The 8880-nt window shown below is 37.1% G+C and overlaps 1 pseudogene; it reads left to right on the top strand.

The window, feature by feature from the left end:
• The first annotated feature begins 4561 nt into the window (after positions 1 to 4561).
• On the top strand, positions 4562 to 6959 carry LOC120199806 (annotated as a pseudogene).
• The last annotated feature ends 1921 nt before the right edge of the window (positions 6960 to 8880 follow it).

Below are 8880 nucleotides of genomic sequence, written 5' to 3'. Positions count from 1 at the left end.
GTGAGTTTATAACTCACGACTTAAGAAAATATAAGAAAATAAAGATAGCACATTAACAATTGACCAATGTTTGTTCTATTTATATATTTTTTATTGTTGATAATATTATTTGTTTATATATTTTATGGTGTTGCAAATGAACCAAACTTAAATAAGATTAGGGCCATTGACATTCCTCGTTAATCTTCCTAGTATAAATTATGTACTTTTATGCTAATTTCATGTCTAATAATATATATTAATTGTATAAATCAAGCGATTCCAATAGTTAAAAGGATGATTGTTATTTTTAGAGATCTTACGTTCGAGTATCAGCGATTACAGGGTGTTTGAACATTTATTGTCAAATGATTGAAAATGTTTAGAATAAATTTACCACTTGTAGTGACGTTAGAGTATTAAAAAGAATCATGTACTAATTCCACATCAATATTACATTAACGATTAAACTCTACAGACTCTCTTCTATTAGGTTAATGTAAACCTAAGTCTGGAAATTTACTTTATAATAGTAGTAGAGATGAATGTTATGCAAGAATTGATCATAAAATTAAAAAATAATAATATTGTACGAATCAAATTATTTCAATGGTTAAAGTGAATTCTTATTTTTAGATGTCTCAGGTTCGAATATCATATGTTAGGGGGTATTTGAGCGTTTATTCGTAAATGATCAATTGAAAGTCTTTTGAATAGATTTTATCTTATAATCATTAATAAAATTATAATAGTAAAAATGAGTATTGAAGTTAATAATAGAATATATACATGTATATTGGTCAGAACCCCATTTTAAAATAAAAATTATAAAATTAATTTTAGTTAAATTAGGGATTAAATTACAAGTTTTAAAGCTTACAGCTCGATTTTAATTATGTAGGAAGTTAAGGACTTATACCTGATTTTTTCTATTTTTCTGGTAAGTGGAAAAAAAAAAGATTGGATTAGGTGACTGAGGAGTTTCAACTCCTCTCCCCTGGTATGGTCGCCCATACCTTAGCCGTTTAGCTATGACACTATTAATGAATAAAAATAAGTAATATATTATAGGTTAAGGCATGGGTTATAACCCAAAGCTATCCCCCTTTCCAGAATCAAAACCTAAAATCCCCAAATTTCCCAACCTTAATCCTTAGCCTCTGTAGCCCTCTTCGACGATTCCTTGTCGTCCGGTCACTTTTGGAGCACACCACCACAATCATTTTTGCTCACCATTGACCACGAGCAAACCCCTCTAATCCCTCACTAGAATCGGTCGTCGGTCGTCAGAAGAAGCCGAAGAAGTTCCGTAAAAAACCTCCCCCACCGCTCGGTTTTCCCTCGATTGTCGCTGATCTAGCCACCCGCTCGCCTCACCGCCATCGTAGCTGGACTTACCATCCCCGTGAGCTCGAAACCCAACCGCGATCACCATATCGTCGCCATTTTCGCCAATAACCGTTTTGGGTACCTGTGATTCTCCCGACCGTTCGTCTGCTCAGTCTGGTTCCTCCGACCTGCTCTTCTGTGAGAGCCTGTGATTTCGCATTCTCATACAGTCGAAGAGCGTAGTCAAGTTGGTGCTCGATAGATCTACCAGATTGATTCTTTTTGTGATGTGTGTTCCTTGTGTACTATATACATATATATGTTTTCTATGCATGTTTGAAATATCATGTGCACATGATTGTTTTACCTGATTTGCAATATGGTTGGCTGATCTGATTTAATTTCACTTGATTTATTTGTTTCAAGATGATTTTCTGATTTACTAAAGTTTTAAGCACGCTTGTCTGATTCATGTTCTTTGGTTACTGTTTTTACTGAATTGATATCTGTTTGAAGTCTGATTTCCTTGCTACTGTTAGTTATGTTTCAAACTATGCTCTTCAGGGGTACTCTAGGATCTAGTATGAAGTCTCTACATGTTCAACTTCGATCAAACTGGTAATTCCTTATATAGGTTCAACACCGATCAACTGGTAATTCCTTATGGACCTAAGGCGACCCTTGGGTGGGCCCAATGGGCCTAGTGTAAGACCCTATAGACCTTAAGGTACTCTTTTAGGGTGGCTCATCGCTATGTGCATTGGGTAAGTTCTTATGGGCCTAAGGCACACCCCTCAGGTGGGCACCTATGCTTAGGATAGGTTAAGACCTTATGGACCCAAGGTGCTCTCTTAGGTTGGTACATTCGCCCTTTGGGGCCTAAAGTCCTTATGTATGCATTTCTAGGGAACTACATATGGTGTATGGTTAGAGGGTTGTTCTATATTTTAAACTACAACTCTATTATTATTTCATAACTTTGATAATGAATCGATTTTGAAACTTAACTGTATTTTTTATTTTGCACTGCTGAACACACTGAGCTCCCTAGCTCACTCCCCCAACTTTCCCCATTTATATACTTTTTAATAGGCACCCGGACTCGCACTTGGAGGATCGACGCATTCGTACATGATTATTTTGTTGTAATATTTTTTATCTTCCGAGTTGCATTTATTTTGGGTGGCATGTGCCTATATTTTGAAAATACTTGTTTACGATGTATGTTGCTTTTGTTAATGATGTTAGATTTGCTTCGATGCTAATTATGGAATATTTTTTCAGTCCTTACGACTTTAATTGTTGGAATTAACTTTAATGTTATCAACTATATTTTTAAAGATGTTTATTTGTAATATGGTTTTAAAATATTGAAAAAAAATTAGAAAAATTTTACCGTAATCTGTTGGATCTGGTCGTAATGCATTGGTCGAGTCTAGAGGGTTACATTTAGTGAGGTGAATCATGTTGCGAGAGAAAAATAATCATTAAAGAAATTCGATCAATATGTTTATACATAGTTATTTTTTATTGAAATCATATTTATATTAATTAATTAATAGAAATATCATATTTTTATACTAAAAAAAAAAATCAATTTACATTTTTTAAACATTTGCGGGATTAGATCTTCTGTCTTTTATTTTCTTCATTCGGCCTCTTATAGGTTTATTATATATCACATCGTATTAGTTATCTGCAGTTTTAGTTTTGCGTTTACATATCGTTATTTAGATTCGTTGACAGATTAATTTAGATAGAGTATTATAAATTTTTTTGGTATTCATTAATTCAGTCTACTTTCTCACAACATTAAGATTTGAACACATATTATTATTTAAGTAATTTAGTGTATCATCTTATTGAATAAATAGACGAATGAGATTCGAATTTTATACTTATCATAACATTATCGAATATTTAATATTTTCAGCTGATTTATGTTGGCCTAATTTGCAATTTCTTATACGAAAAGGTGTTCAAAAGAAAGTGTAGAGTTGATTTAGGCAACGACTTTGAATTTGGACTTGGTCTTGAAACAATTCGGTTGCAGGTGAAATAGCGTTTAGACCCAGACATTTGAAACTTAAGCCGCTATCATCTTCTACCAGTATCTTTCACCACCACCTGCCTTCCTTTCTCTTTCTTCAATCCCATGCAAATTTCTACTGTCAATCCCATGCAATTTCTACTGTCCTACTTTTCTTTAAACTATACCTATTGTCTTGTAGACGTTATATTAGGAGTACAATCACGAATTTTAAATTTAGATGATATAATAAAACATTAAAAAAAAAAACTATATTCCGACCGCCATGAATGGATGTCATCTTCTTCCTTTCCTTTCCATGGAGGAAAACCATTAATGGTACCAGTTTTTCTTGCTTTTACACCCTCTTTTTTACGGCCAATAACAGACAGGCTTTTGGTCTTAACATGATCCTATCATTTTGACGTTTAGTTCCACGGCGGGCCACCTTCAAAACATTTCCCGGTGTTTCATCAGCAGCTTCCGTTAATGTCCAACTTTTGAATCCGTCAATTCCTCTCAAAGCAGCCTTGAATAACAACAAACATTTTTCCAAATTTTCTTTTCTCTATCTTCAAGTTTCTTACTTAGGTTGACAAATCTGAAGAACATGTTTCCAATGCTTTAGACCCATCATTTCCCACATCGAATGGAAACCGAAACTGTTTTAATTCAAACTTATTCCACACCATTTAGTAATGGGTAGGTATAGACATTTTTTCCCTGTCAAATAAGATTTCCCAGCGGTTTCATAAATATTTTTAAGAAGGAATACAAATATATCTATTAATCACGTAAAAGTTTTATATGAATAGATATAAATAAAATTTTAGAAGGTACATAATTAATAAAATAGATAATTACTTTAAAAAATTCAAATTTTAAGACTTATCCATTCTTAAACTTAGTGGATCTGTTTGCACTCGATTATAAAGGGCAGTTTAGTGTATTTTTTTTAAATATTCTATTATTATTATTATTGTAGAACGAATTATATTTGTAATGGATTTTGGGCATAAGTTGGCTTCCATTGAAGCAATTAAAGGTAGGAGCCACCAAATCATTTGAAAAAATGCATAGTTTATTGGTCCATAGTTCCCTAATGGATGCATGAGATCAGGTAAACCGACACCATTGATTTGAATATAGTATAGTCAATCTAGGTAGGAAGTTGTACACTAAACAACAATAAACTACCCTTTTGCTTTCTCCTCAAATGGATCCACAAAAGCTGATAAAATTTATATCATTTCCCTATGTAATGATCATCTTCTTGATCACCTTAGCAATGGCAACCGGAACCATGTCCGCCGACTTACACTTCGAAGCTTGTATGCCTCGAAGCTGTGGTAATGGTCCCGATATAAGCTACCCTTTTTGGATTTTCGATGAACAAGAATCGTTTTGTGGCTATCCGAACTTCGAGATCACCTGCAAAGAGAAGATCCTATACTCAAAATTTCTGAGGAAACTTACATTATCAGAGATATATTTTACAACAACAATTCATTGCTTGTTGTCAACGCTGTTGTTCATGAGGATCATTGTCCGACTCCCCGGAAAAATGTTAGTCTCGATCGAACTCCGTTTAGCCTTAGTCCTGATAATGTCAATCTTTACTTTTTATACAATTGTGAGGGGAAACATACGTACCATACATATCCAGTAAGTTGTGCTAGCAATACTTCATTCCATTCCTTTGCTGTTTTCCACAAAGAAGCTTTGGAGAATACTAATTACTCGATTGAGTCATGCCGAACTCTGATCGAATCCCACGTGTATGTCAACGATGATATTAGTTTCGTTAGCTTATTAGGAATGAATTATACCGATGTTTTGAAGTTGGGGTTCGTTTTGAACTGGACTGCACATAGTTGCAGCAACTGTAAGAAGTGAAGGCCGTTGCGGTTTTGGTTATACTCATGAATTCGTTTGCTTTTGCTCAGACGGACCTCATCCTAAGACCTGCAACGATGGTAACTGCAAACGGCATACATTCTAACTCTACCAATGCTTCCTTGCATGACTTCATGTTTTTTTGTTATTTTTCTTCATTTTAGATTTCCTTAATCAGTTTTACTTGAGAGGCAAGTTATCAATTATCTTTCATTTGCATTATTGCCTTGGCTGTTGCCACTAACTTCATGGGCAAGTTATATATATATATATTTAACTTCATATTTTTTTGTATTTCAGATAATGATGTTAGTTGGAAAAGAAAGCTGCTCATCGGTAATATGATTCCCTGATCTTCCTCTGTTTCATTCTTAGACGGTTGCTTCATGCATTTTTTCCCACTGAAATGAAATGAAGTTTCGATATGAAACGTATGCAGGTTTCGGTGCCGCTGCTGGAGGAATACTAATCAGCTGTGTTGTCTTCTATTTCTGGCTACGACGTCGTCGCGGTAAAGGGATCTTCAAGCCATATTTCCTTACCAGCAAGAACTCTTTGGACCGCTCTTCAGTGGTCGATTCTGAGAAGGGTGATAGCTTTGCTTGCGTCCATGTATTCACCTATAAGGAACTTGAAGAAGCTACCAACAATTTCGATTCCGATAGGGAACTTGGTGATGGAGGCTTTGGAACTGTATATTATGGTAAGAAAAACTTTACTCGAATGTCAATCATCGGTTTGTCGAAAGTCTATCGATTTTCATTTCCGTCTTTCTTCACCAGGCAAACTTCGAGACGGTCGAGTTGTTGCTGTTACACGTTTGTATAAAACAACTACAAGAGAGTTGAGCAATTCATGAACGAAATTGAGATTCTAACTCGGTTGCGCCATCAAAATCTCGTCTCACTTTACGGAAGTACATCGAGGCACAGTCGGGAACTCTTGCTCGTATACGAATATATACCGAATGGCAGTGTTGCAGACCATCTTCATGGTGACCGTGCCAAACCAGGGGCACTCTCTTGGAACATCTGGTTGGAGATTGCCATAGAAACTGCAGATGCATTGAGATATCTCCATGCTTCGGACACCATCCACCGTGATGTCAAACCAACAACATCCTCCTCGACAAGGATTTTCATGTCAAGTCGCAGATTTCGGACTGTCCCGACTCTTTCCGTCCGATGTCACACATGTTTCCACCGCTCCGCAAGGGACTCCCGGTTACGTCGACCCTGAATACCATCAGTGCTACCAGCTTACTAGCAAGAGCGACGTATTCAGCTTCGGCGTCGTACTAATCGAGATAATATCATCGAAAGCGGCGGTCGACATCACAAGGCACCGCCACGAGATCAACATGCGGAACATGGCGATCAACAAGATTCAAAATGGAGCATTGCATGAGCTAGTGGATCCGTCCCTCGGGTTCGAATCGAACAAAAAGGTTAGGAATGCGATAACGAGAGTGGCGGAGGTGGCGTTCCGGTGCCTGCAAGACGAGAAGGACATGAGGCCGACGATGGCACAAGTGTTGGAGGCGTTGATGGGGATAAAGAATGAGGATTACAAGAAAGGAAATGTCGTACAAATGGAGATGTTTACGGCGGAGGAGGAAGGTGGGTTGTTGAAGAGTGGACCGATGCCTCGTTCTCCAGATTCTGTGATGATAAAATGGGTTAGCAATGGCAGTTATACTACAAACACTGTAGAAAGTGTTAACTGATTTTAAATATAATTATACATTATGTTAGTTTGTTATGTTTGTTAGATATCAGTTATTGAGCTAGTTACAGGAAATTGTTTATATAAAGGACTTATTTGTTGTAATTGAAAGTATGAGGAATGAAGTATAATTCTCCCTAATTTTCAGTTTTAACATGGTATCAGTTTAGCCCAAGGTATTCTTGGGCCGTCCTCACTCTTCCCGTGTATTCCTTCAATCCATAATCCTCTCTTCTCAATTAGGTATTACTTTGTGCGATTATTCTCTTCGACGAGATGGATACCTCTGACACCCCTGCTGCTACCGCCATGCTCGACTTCAATCACCCTCTATTTCTGCACCCATCTGATACGCCGGGCGGCGTTCTGGTTTCACATCGTCTAGTTGGCATCAAAAATTACAACATTTGGAGCCGGTCTATGAGAATCGCGTTGCTGGCTAAGAACAAGTTAGGTCTTGTTGATGGTACTTCCTGCAAAGAAGATTATGATGAAATTTTGCACTCTCAATGGGAACGCTGCAATGCGTTTGTTTTGTCCTGGATTCTCAACACCGTGAGCAGTGATCTCTCGGCTGGAATCGTCTTCGCTTCAAGCGCCGCTCATGTCTGGAATGATTTGAAGGACCGGTTCGACAAGGTCGATGGATCCATAATTTATTTTCTCCATCGTGAAATAACTATTCTACATCAAGGTGATTCAACAATTTCCACTTACTTTACCAAATTGAAATTGTTGTGGGATGAATTTAATGCCCTAGTTCCTCTTTCATCATGTATTTGCGAGGCATCTCAGCAAAATTCTAAACATATTGCACAACAGAGGCTGTTGCAATTTCTTATGGGACTTAATGAAACTTACTCGGTTGTTCATAGTCAAGTTCTACTTATGCAGCCTCTACCTACTGTAAATCAAGCCTACTCAATGATTGTGCAAGAAGAAGCACAAAGAGCTCAGTTATCTGGTGCTTTGGATGCTGATGCCATGTACTCTAATGCGTCTGGAAATTCTGTTCGAAAGCGGTTCACTGGCGTTTGTGATTACTGCAAACTAAAAGGCCATAAACGAGAAAACTGTTATCGTCTAATCGGGTTTCCTCCAGACTTCAAATTCACCAAAAAAAGGAATTCTCAGGCAGCTCTTGTCTCTAGTCCCTCACTGGCTGATTCCGATCATGAGTCTCGTTCTGGTGAATCACGCACGGCTGATCCTGTTCCTGCTCCAGTTTTCACAACAACTCAATATCATCAAATTCTTGAGCTCTTGAATAAAACTCCTTCTGCTGATGCAGCAGTTAATCTGGCAGGTATTGCTTCCATGTGCTCATTTGCTTCTTCTAATTCCTTTCGTTGGATACTTGATACAGGGGCTACTGACCATATGGTGTCTGAAAGTCATTGTTTGCAATCTCTAACTTCATGTGAGCCTAGTTATGTCCATCTACCCACTGGTAAAACTATTCCAATCACCCATACTGGCAGTTTTCATTTTAACTCAATTGATGTTCTCCAAAATATCCTATATGTTCCTCATTTTAATCATAACATGTTGTCAGTGTCAAAATTCACTAAAGACCTCAATTGCAGTATTATTTTTATCCTCATTTATGCATTTTGCAGGATCTCTTCACTGGGAAGATGAGGGGGATTGGTAGGGAAGCTCGTGGTCTCTATTTGTTCATCAATACCTTATTTCTGGTTTGTCATCTACAAATGTTACTTCTGATTTGTCATCATCTAAATGAAAAGTTGGTTCTGGTTGTATGTCTGTTTCATCTGATAATAATACAATGTTTTGGCATGCACGTTTAGGGCATGCTACTACTGTTAAAATGCATAAAACTCCTTTTTTATGTTCTGTTCCTTTAAATGAGAATTCTGTTAAGCAATGTTCTGTCTGCCCTCTTGCAAAACAATCTAGGT

Source organism: Hibiscus syriacus, unplaced genomic scaffold (assembly GCF_006381635.1).
Source record: "Hibiscus syriacus cultivar Baekdansim isolate YM2019G1 unplaced genomic scaffold, ASM638163v2 tig00005551_pilon, whole genome shotgun sequence".
Classification (NCBI taxonomy): Eukaryota; Viridiplantae; Streptophyta; class Magnoliopsida; order Malvales; family Malvaceae; genus Hibiscus; species Hibiscus syriacus.
The sequence above is the reverse complement of the archived record's forward strand: the minus strand, read 5'-3'. Positions and strand labels throughout refer to the sequence as shown.